The following is an 11,104-nucleotide window of genomic DNA, read 5'->3' on the forward strand; positions in this document are numbered from 1 at the left end:
ACAAGGGAGTGTGAAGAGGAGAGGTGATGAGAGAGAGAGAGAGAATTGAGGAGAAAGAGTAGGGGAGAGGTAATGGGGAGGCCAGGCTGCAGTGCTGGGACTGAGGGCATTAACCCCAGCTCCTGAGCTCAGGGCGTGGTGCCCTCCCCTTCCCTGAGGACCAGGACTTGGGGCTGAGTCTGTCTCTCTCCAGCTCAGCTTCTCCAACACAAAGACACACAACAACATCGGTCCCTCTGCTGCTCGGCACGCTTTAATCAGCATTTTTATTGGTTACAAATGGAAGTGATGGATACAGTCAGTGGGATGGTGCCTTTTCTCACTGGCCCCTGAGTTGTGAGAAACATTGAAATGTTTCCCTGTAACCCCCTGTGGGATAAGGCTGGACAAACCAGCGCTACCCTCAGTCTGTTACCATAGCGACAGGCTGTTCCATCGCTGAAACACTGAACTGAAATGAGAAAATCCCGGATGGTGTGATTAATGAGGGAATTTGATGGATGGATGGATTTGGGTGAAGGGATATTTCAGCACATTCTTCAGCTGCTGCCTGAACTTAGTCTGGGTCACGGCATAAATCGCGGTGTTTGTGCAGCAACTGAGGAGCTGCAGCATGAAGCCCAATTCCTGCACAAAGGGCTGGAGAAACACAGACTCATACCCAATCCACAACATCCGGTACCATATAGAATACAGCATTAACGTTGACCATAACAGGATGAAATTGGCCGAGATCACAAACAGTAAAATGATGGATTTTTTTCGGTTTCTCATTTCAGTGTCAGACTGAGCGTCCCCATTGGTGTGAGCGCGGAGTCTCCTGCGGGCTCTGCTGGTCACTAAAATGTGTCTGACGGTGAGAACATTGAGCAGCAGAATCAGGAAAATGGGACACACGGGGTTAGAATGTGGTGGAGGAACTCGATTGTGACCCAGACACTGGACCATCGAACAGTGTCTGTTACCTCACAAAACCAGGGGGCGTTCACCAGCCAATACCGAGCCGTGAGCATAAAATACCAGAAAATGTTCTTTAAACAGCTCAACACAGTCACTGCTCCCAGAACCACAGCTGCCGTTTTCTCACTGCAATATTTACTTTTCAGCTTCTGGCAACAAATGGCCACAAACCGATCAAAGGTGAAAGTGACGGTGAACCAGACAGAGCAGTCAGTGGCTGCATAAAGCAGGACGGCGTGGATATTACACACGGGGACAGAGTACCACAGGAAAGAAAACTGTTCCAGATAAACAATGGGAATGTGTCTCAGGATCAGGTCGAGGATAATGACCAGGAGATCCGCCGCTGCCATGGCCCCCAGGTAACGTCTGACACATGGAGACAATCCACAATCTTTATAAAGCAGGACGTAGATGGTCACTACGTTAACTGTGAGGAAGGAAAACAAACCCATTATCCATCAGCCTGGAGGCAAAGGGACCCGTTTGATCGGGGACCCAGTGAGATTTTCAAATGTGTCCCTATATTCAGGGATTTATTAAAATAATTGGAGCTGGTATAACAAATGGGAAGGTCGGAATTACTGACAAAAATGTGACATAAACCACAAGAAACCCTCCCTCCCCAAACACACAGAGACACATTCATAAGGACAGATGGTTTCTAGAACATTCCCACACACTCGATCACTCGAGAGCAGACACAGGTCACTCCTTCCCAGTTCCTAATACGGAGGGTGGAAACGTTGCTGTCCTGAAGGATTCTCTCCCAGTTTCCTGAAGACAAACGGAGTCAGGGAATTTCGTATATTTTGGTCTAAATTGTGGTCGATCCTGTGTCGTGGAGAAATGTAAACCCAGGGAAAACGTATTCCCCCCTTTAACTGCCTGAGGGGCCTTCGGAACAGTGTCTCCTTCTCCCTGGAACGGGATCTCTTCCCTCGGGATCTTATCGTTTGTTCAATTCACTGACGTCCGGCCGTTCACAAACAAACAACGTCAGGGACAGAACGTTCCGGGGAATGTCAGTTATAGAATGTCAGGGACAGGACGTTCCGGGGAACGTCAGTTATAGAATGTCAGGGACAGAACGTTCCGGGGAGTGTCAGTTATAGAATGTCGGGGACAGAACGTTCCGGGGAGTGTCAGTTATAGAATGTCGGGGTCAGAACGTTCCGGGGAACACTTTGACCTGTCCATGACCTTGCCCCCATCCACCCCACCCTCCTCTCTGACCTATCACCTCTCCCCACTTCCGTCTCCCGATCACATTCCCAGCTCCCTTCCCCCCAGCCCCAGCCCCAGCCCCAGCCTTAGCCCCAGCTCCTGCACAGCCCCCTCCCATTTATTTCTCAGCTCCCCAGCCCAGAAGCCTCATTCCTTATGAATGGTTTATTCCCCTGCTTCTCGGATGCTGCCTGACCTGCTGTGCTTTTCCAGCACCACATTCCCAGTCAGGAAACAATCCAACATCGTCATACTCACAGGATCGGGCCTGATGGGTAATTTAGATTAGATTAGATTACTTAGTGTGGAAACAGACCCTTCAGCCTAACAAGTCCATTCTGACCCGCTGAAGAGCAACCACCCAGACTCATTCCCCTACATTTACCCCTTCACCTAACACTACGGGCAATTTAGCTTGGCCAATTCACCTAACCTGCACATCTTTGGACTGTGGGAGGAAACGGAGCACCCGGAGGAAACCCACGCAGACACGGGGAGAACGTGCAAACTCCACACAGACAGTCGCCTGAGGCTGGAATTGAACTTGGTTCTCTGGTGCTGTGAAGCAGCGGTGCTAACCACTGTGCCACCGTGTCGCCCAGAACGTTTCATGAAGCCCCATCACCATCCCTGTGTATATCCTGTCTCACCGGCAGGACAGACCCACCAGTGGTGGGGATACCCTGGGATATATTCAGGGAAGGAGTTACCCTGCGATTCCCCAACATTGATTCCAGAACCCAGGAAATCTCATGGTAACAGATCATGGTCAAGGAAATCGCCTGAGGATGGTTATCTCCTGCCTCCCACCCCTCCCCTCCCCTCGGTGATAACTCAGTTCCCCTCGATGTTGGAAACAAATCAGTGGAAGCACTGAGGGTGAGAAGGACACAGAGCATCCTCTGTGTGTGGGACTTCAATGGCCATCACCAGGAATGTCCCCACGGGCCCCCCGCTGACTGAGCAGGGAGAGGCTTCATTACACCACAGCCAGACTGAGGGAAACATACTCACCAAACTCCTTGTCCCAGATGGATCTGTCCCTTACAGTGTCTGTAGGAACAGCCAGCACACAGTCCTGGAGAGGGACAGTCTCAACCTCACATTTGACTTACTCAAGATTAGTGTGTTCCTGGAAAAGCACAGCAGGTCAGGCAGCATCCGAGTTGCAGGAAAACCACCGTTTTGGGCAGCAGACCTTCATCACGAATGAGGCTGCGAGTCTCCGGGATGGAGAGATAAATCATACTCGGCGTACTGCTCACTGTGTTATGTGGCACTCCCTCCTGTGAAGTAGGACATACTTCTAAAGGACCGAGCACATGGAAGCTGGCCATCCATGAGGCACTGTGGGCTAGCAGCAGCTGCAGCATGAATGGCCTTCCCTCCATCATAAAGTCAGTAGTGGGCTGTTCACTGATGGTTTCAAAATATTCAGCACCATTCCCAACTGCACCGTTACTGAGGCAGGCTATTCAGCCCATCAGGAGTTTTAAACAGGAACAGAATGAGGCCAGTCAGCCATTGGAGGCTGTTACTCAGCGATTGGAGCAGATCTTTTAATCTCTCATGCCTGTAACACAGGAAATGGAAGGGAACATTCGGCATTTCAAAGCTGCTACACAGGAATATGGGGAGCTGTGTAGACCACAGCAGTGCATTGATCTATAACCCCGGACTAGACATCTGTCCAGCACTGGGAGCTGTAGAGACCACAGCAGTGCACTAATGTGTAAACCTGAAAGAAATATCCATCCAGCGTGGGGAGCTGCACAGACTACAACATTGCATTATCTATAAACCTCAACCAGATAGTCTGACCAGCACAGAGACCTATGCAGTGATCACCCGTGAATTAATCTGTAACCCAGGAGCAGTTACCCTCCCAGCACGTAGGACTATGTACCCCACCCCAGTGCATTGATCTGTAACCCAGGAGCAATTACCCTCCCAGCATATAGGGCTGTGTACCCCACCCCAGTGCATTGATCTGTAACCCAGGAGCAGTTACCCTCCCAGCATGTAGGACTGGGTACCCCACCCCAGTGCATTGATCTGTAACCCAGGAGCAGTTACCCTCCCAGCATGTAGGACTGGGTACCCCACCCCAGTGCATTGATCTGTAACCCAGGAGCAGTTACCCTCCCAGCACGTAGGACTATGTACCCCACCCCAGTGCATTGATCTGTAACCCAGGAGCAGTTACCCTCCCAGCATGTAGGACTGTGTACTCCACCCCAGTGCATTGATCTGTAACCCAGGAGCAGTTACCCTCCCAGCATGTAGGACTGTGTACACCACCCCAGTGCACTGCTCAGTAACACTGTGTTAGATCCCTGCCCAGTGTGGGGAAACTTGCAGCCCATGCTGGAAGTGACAGGACGTACAGCTCCCACCCATTTATCGCTCCATATCCCCATTGTGTCCTGACAAGGGGGTGCTGTGGGTGTGAACATCACTGCCAGAGAGAGATGGCGGGGGAATCAGTTTAAATATCACCACGTGGGAGGGGTTTGGGGAATTAACAGAGAGGGGGAGACTGAGAGACATCGTCATGGAAGGATGTGTTCCCAGGTTTCAAAATGCTGAAATGTCGACACTTCGAGAGCATCCTGTAACATGAGACCGTCTTCCCAGGAAAGATGGGAAGATGGAGATTGGTGTGAGGTGAAATGATGGAGAGGATTGGATGAGCATTTGTTCTACAGCTTTGTAAATGGGAGTAGTTACAACAGAATCTCTGACTCACTGGGCTGATTCTAACAATAATTTGCCTCAGTGTCATTTTCATGGAGTGTGACAGAGAGATTATCTGTACGAGGCCAAGCTAGATTCCTGGTGCTATCTTATCAAACACAGCTCATTGACTACCCCCGCACCCCCCCTCCCCCATGGTGTCCCTCTCATTCAATATCAGTCTGAGTCTCCCACCCATCATGGCTGGAGGGACTCACAGTCGCCCGGGTGCCCCTGGATATTCTGTGATCTCTGTCACTGGTGCCATCTTTAAGGCCAATGGGCACACAGTTGAGCTTTCTCAGCTTGGAGCTGCCCTGTACAGTTTACCCCGAGCATGGCAGATAAGGGGCAATTACACCACAATTTGTCGACAGGGGCACAGAGGTCCTGGTGGATGGGCTAATACAGAGGGGGACCATTCTCTTCCCAGAGGGAGCCGCACCACCAGACTCACTGAGCATGGTCTGTGCTCCCCACCCAGCTCAGTGCAGTATCTGCTGTCTGAAGAAATGTCCAGCAATACAAGACAAGCATCAATAAACTTCCCCGCTCTGTCAGGATAAGGGTCACTGTATTCTCTCTGCTCATTCACACTCACTGTATATCTGTTATAGCACCGACCCCTGAACAAAGCTCCTGCTCATATACACACAGCGCTCTCTGTTCCTGCAGCCCCTTTATAATGGCACAGCCTGTTTTAAACTGTCTTTCTTTATCTTTCATACCAAAGTGCATCACCTCACACTGCTCTGCATTTATCCCAGTCTACCAGCGTGTCACTGTCCTGTTAGAGTTCCACACTCTCCTCCATAGACTTTACAATTCTTGCAGGTTTGGTACCATTTACAAACATTAAGATTGTCATAGTGTCACAGTGCCCATGAAACATCTGAAATCCTTCCCCACACACACGAGTGTGAGCAAGTGAAATACTGATATATTCCTACGGACAGAGTCGAATAATGACATACCGTCAATGGATCAACAAAAATCCTGACACATACGAGACAGAGTAGATGAAATATTGACAAACCACAGAGCAAGAGAAATCCGGATAGGTTCCCCTTATCTATATTCATCAGGGTATAATGGGATGAAGTTGAAATTATGTACTGTACCTTTAAGAGAGAGTGAATGATGCTCTGAACTGAGAGCTTAGAAGTACCTGAGATATGAGAGGATGGCAGACACAGAAACAGTATATTACTGTAGAGCTGGAGTCGGGTAATAATCAGTTAACAGATAGAGGGTCTCTTTCAGTTCACTTTCAGTGTTAAAAAATACATTGCTGTTTTTATTTAAACTTGGAATTTGGGATTTCTCAGTCACTCATATTTTAACAGTTTACGAGGCGAACTGAACATTTATTTATGTTTAGTTTAAGTTACCAGATGAGATCTATGCCGTGTCCTAACAATTGATCTGTGTGTATCTGTGTGTCTCTGTGTGGGGCAGGTCTGGCTGTGTCTGTGGTGCTGAAAGTGATGCAATGCCACCCTCTGCTGGCCTCCACACGCCACTGCAAAGGCATTGGCAGAGGGAGAAAACCAACAGGGATTCATTCAGAGAGGGGGAGGGAGAGGGCAGCTGCTTACAGCACCATCCAAACTGATGTCTTATCCATGTGCTGGTCTAAATGTCCTTTAAACGTTATTACTGTCCCTGTTTTCACCACTTGCTCTGCAAGTTCATTCCACACACAAGCCAGCTTCTGTCTAAAATAATTACCTCTCCTGACTTTTGTAAATCTTTTTTCCTCGCACCTTAAAATATCCCTCAGTTTTGAATCCCCAACTCTAGGGAAAAGACATCAGCCCTTTAGCTTATCTGTACACCTCATCATTTTATAAACGTCTGCAAAGTTACCCCTCCATCTCATACTCTCCAGTGAAAAATGTCCCAGCCTATTCAGCCTCTCCTTATAGCTCAATCCCCCCATTTCCAGCAACATCCAGGTTAAACTCTTCTAAACCCCCTCCAGCTTAATAATATCAAGGTCAATAATATCAAAGTGAATAGTCAATGTATTTTATAAGGGTAGTGGAGACCAAAACTAGAGGACATAGTTGGAAGGTAAGAGGGCAGCTGTTTCACCCAGAGGGTGGTGTGCCTGTGGAATGAGCGGGCAGGATGCCCAGACTGGACACAGTATTCCAGGAGAGATCTCACCAATGTCCTGTACAACCACAACATGACATCCCAATTCCGATACTCAAAGGTCTGACCATTGCAGACAAGTGTGTTAAACACCTTCTTAATCACGTTATCTATATGAGTTGCAACTTTTAAAGAATTATACCTGATAGCCGAGGTCTCTGTTCTACAACACTGCCAAAAGACCTACCTTTAATTGTATAAGTCCTACTCTTGTTGGATTTACCAAATCCAATACCTCGCATTAATCCAAACTAAACTCCATCTGCCACCCCTCGGCCAGTGAGTGGTATTACCACCTCCTCACCTTTCCCGTTTAATTTTAAAATGCCCCCCCCCCTCTCCAGGAGGCCTGCACACTCCGGCCTTGATTTTCACGAAGACCCTGAGCTTGGTTTGCCTTGTGTGGTTAGAGGGAGGAGGGACAGATTGCAGATACAGTCAGTGGGGAGGAGAGGCTGGACAGTAATCAGCGGCCTGGTATCATTTCATGGTTTTAGACCGAGGGCAGACACACGTGAGAGTTGGGTTCTACTGATCGGTGTTTTGGGACCAGAAATTATGGTCTTTCTCCGTGTCTGGTGTTCAGTAATAAATATCTATTTGAGACCCTTCATTGGGCAGAGTATGTCTGCAGGATTTCTTTCCCTAATATTGCAGACTACAGACAATAGCGATTAAAGATGTTCATGGTTAATTTCGATCTTGCACTTGTTTAACAAAACAAAATGTTTTGTGCAGCTCAGTAATGGTAACCTGATTATAATAAATCCACACCGAGCTGAACGCTGCCCCTTAAAATGTGACCCAAAATCTGGGTATGGTAGTGTAGTGGGTAGTGTCCGTGCCTCTGAGTCATGGCTCTGGGTTTGATTCCAATTCCTGAAATTGTTTGGTAGTGTTCCTAGCTCTGGACCAGAAGGTGTGAATTCATGTCCTGCCTGTTGCAGAGGTATGTCACAGCATGTCATAACAGGCTGATGAACAAACACACAGGAGAATAATGTTACAGCTTTATGGGTATTGCCGAGTGGTGCTCGTGTCCCTACCTCTGGGCACAAAGGTCTAGGTGTAAATCCCACAGAAGTGTCTCCTAATATATCTGAACAAACCGATTAAACTGAGTTTAGAATTGTGACTTGATGGAGAAAGAACAGGTGTTGGTGTTGAATTTGAGCATTTCGGCCCGGGATTATTGAAAGTACAGCCATTTGTGTTGATTGGAGTCACATTTCGCAGCAGTAAAGGTTTATAAAATCAGAACGGTCATGGATAGGGTTTATAGTCAAGGTTTTTCCCCAGGATAGCTGCGTCCAAAACTAGAGGACATTGGTGGAAAGTGAGAGGGGAAAGATTTTGAAGAGGCCTAAGGGGCACCTTTTCACACAGAGGGTGGTGTGCGTATGAAATGAGCTGCCAGAGGAAGTGGTGGAAGCTGGTACAGCTACATCATGTAAAAGGCATCTGGATGCTGACAGATCTGCCGAGCTTTTCCAGCAATTTCTGTATTTGTTAAAACAAAACATTCATTTTAACCCAGGTATCTGTGTTAGCTGTTTGAATTCAGAATTGGCTGGCCAACCGAAGACAGTGAGGGGTAGTGGAAGAAAAATATTCTGCCTGGAAGTCATGGTGAGTGGTGTTCCACAGAGCTCTGTCCTTGGGCCTCTACTGTTTGTAATTTTTTTAAATGACTTGGATGAGGGGATTGAAGAATGATTCAGCAAGTTTGCAGATGACACACACTTTGGAGGTGTCGTCGACAGTGTAGAGGGCTGTTGTAGGCTGCAGCGGGACATTGACAGGATGCGGAGAATGGCTGAGAGGTGGCAGATGGAGTTCAATCTGGATAAATGCGAGATGATGCATTTTGGAAGGTCGAACTTGAAAGCTGATTACTGGATTAAGGATAGGATTCTTGGCAGTGTGGAGGAACAGAGGGATCTTGGTGTGCAAGTACATAAATCCCTTAAAATGGCCACTCAAGTTGACAGGGTTGTTAAGAAAGCATAATGGTGTTTTGACTTTCATTAACAGGGGGATTGAGTTTAAGTGCCGTGAGATCTTGTTGCAGCTCTATAAAACTTTGGTTCGAACGCACTTGGAATACTGTGTCCAGTTCTGGTCACCCTATTGTAGGAAAGATGTGAATGTTTTGGAGAGGGTTCAGAGGAGGTTTACCAGGATGCTGCCTGGACTGGAGGGCTTATCTTATAAAGAGAGGTTGACTGAGCTCGGACTTCTTTCATTGGAGAAAAGGAGGAGGAGAGGGGACCTAATTGAGATATTCAAGATGATGAGAGGCATACATAGAGTTGATAGCCAGAGACTATTTCCCAGGGCAGAAATGGCTAACACGAGGGGTCATAGTTTTAAGCTGGTTGGAGGAAAGTATAGAGGGGATGTCAGAGGCGGGTTCTTTACACAGAGAGTTGTGAGAGCATGGAATGCATTGCCAGCAGCAGTTGTGGAAGCAAGGTCACTGGGGACATTTAAGAGACTGCTGGACATGCGTATGGTCACAGAAATTTAAGGGTGCTTAATGAGGATCAGTGGTCGGCATAACATGGTGGGCTGAAGGGCCTGTTCTGTGCTGGACTGTTCTATGTTCTATGTATTCTGAATACATTAAACATTTTATTTTTAAATGACGCAGTGCCATATAAACTTATCTTCAAATCGACCGAGACCATTTTCTGGTCAGGGTATGGCTCTGTGTATGGCAGCAGCAATGATGCACCGACATGGAACATGGAATGCGATGGAGACATAGTTTGTACAATGTACAAGGAGACCTCACATGGTCCAGTTTGGGAGAGAATGACATTATTGTGTGATTCAACTCAGGGAGGGAGAAAATGTCATCTGCCCGAGAAGAAACGGCCTATTGCACTCTTTCTCCTTCATTATTCCTCATCAAAGTAACGTGTACGAACTAAAACAAAACTCTCCTGTCATCATTACCATTCTTATTTATATAGAATCCATGCAGTGTGGAAACAAGCCCTTCGGCCCAACACGTCCATACTAACCCTCCAAAGAGTAACCTTCCCATGCCCTTACAGTAACCACTGACTAGTGCACCTGAAGTAGAAATCGCTGAACACTATGGACTATTTGACCAATCCACTTGAATTATACAGCTTTGGGCTGTGGGAGGAAACAGGAGCACCCATCAGAAGCTCACGTAGACAAGGGGAGAAGATCCAAACTCCACGCAGATAGTCACCCGAGGCTGGAATTGAACTCATGTCCCTGATGATGTGAGGCAACAGTCCGAACTACTGAGCCACTGTGCTAACCTGGAACCTACTGACTTCCTAATGCAAAGGGAATTCAGCCAAATACAACTCTCCCAGGATAAAATCCCAGTGAGTACAATATCTTCAGAAGCAGAATAACATTTTGGACAATCTCGCAATTTTTCGTTTTGTCATGAGTTCCAATAATATCTGGACAAAGTTCTTTCAACGTGAAATTGCAGAGATTTTGTTAATTTTGTGTGTGCGTGTGTCAGTGTTTTTAGAAAGGGAAATATTGATTCTTTATTTGCAATATCCAAACTTTTTTCCATTACTCTTTCCATCATAGTTTGAGTAGCATTGCTCTGGATCATAAACGTGCCATTTGAGCAGATTAAAGAAACTAGCCTGACTTGTTCCTAAAACTGACCCTGACCCAGTCTGAAACCCATATCATCGGCCATATCACCGACCTGGTTCCATTTAACATTTGTTGAGCAGTGGAAAGGTGGGACTAGAAAAGGAAACAAAGACCCAAAAAACCGGGGAACTATAGACCGGTGAGCCTGATGTCAGTGGTGGGTGAGTTGTTGGAGGGGATTCTGTGGGATAGCATTTACATACGTTTGGGAAGGCAAGGACTGATCTCATTAATGTCTCATTAATTTGATTGAGTTTTATGAAGAGGTGACAAAGAAGATTGATGAAGGCAGTTTGGTAGACCTTGTCAATATGGACCTCAGCAAGATGTTCACAACATTCCGATTGGTAGGCAGATTAAT

At 47.2% G+C, this 11,104-nt stretch overlaps 1 long non-coding RNA gene across 1 annotated transcript; it reads left to right on the forward strand.

Moving 5' to 3' along the window:
• The first annotated feature begins 960 nt into the window (after positions 1 to 960).
• On the forward strand, positions 961 to 8,709 carry LOC132809486 (uncharacterized). The gene is made up of 3 exons (XR_009642355.1): positions 961 to 1,005; positions 1,107 to 1,322; positions 8,621 to 8,709. It is a non-coding gene; the product is annotated as an uncharacterized LOC132809486 (long non-coding RNA).
• Positions 8,710 to 11,104: the final 2,395 nt, after the last annotated feature.

This window comes from Hemiscyllium ocellatum, unplaced genomic scaffold (genome assembly GCF_020745735.1).
Source record: "Hemiscyllium ocellatum isolate sHemOce1 unplaced genomic scaffold, sHemOce1.pat.X.cur. scaffold_1290_pat_ctg1, whole genome shotgun sequence".
In the NCBI taxonomy this organism is placed as follows: domain Eukaryota; kingdom Metazoa; phylum Chordata; class Chondrichthyes; order Orectolobiformes; family Hemiscylliidae; genus Hemiscyllium; species Hemiscyllium ocellatum.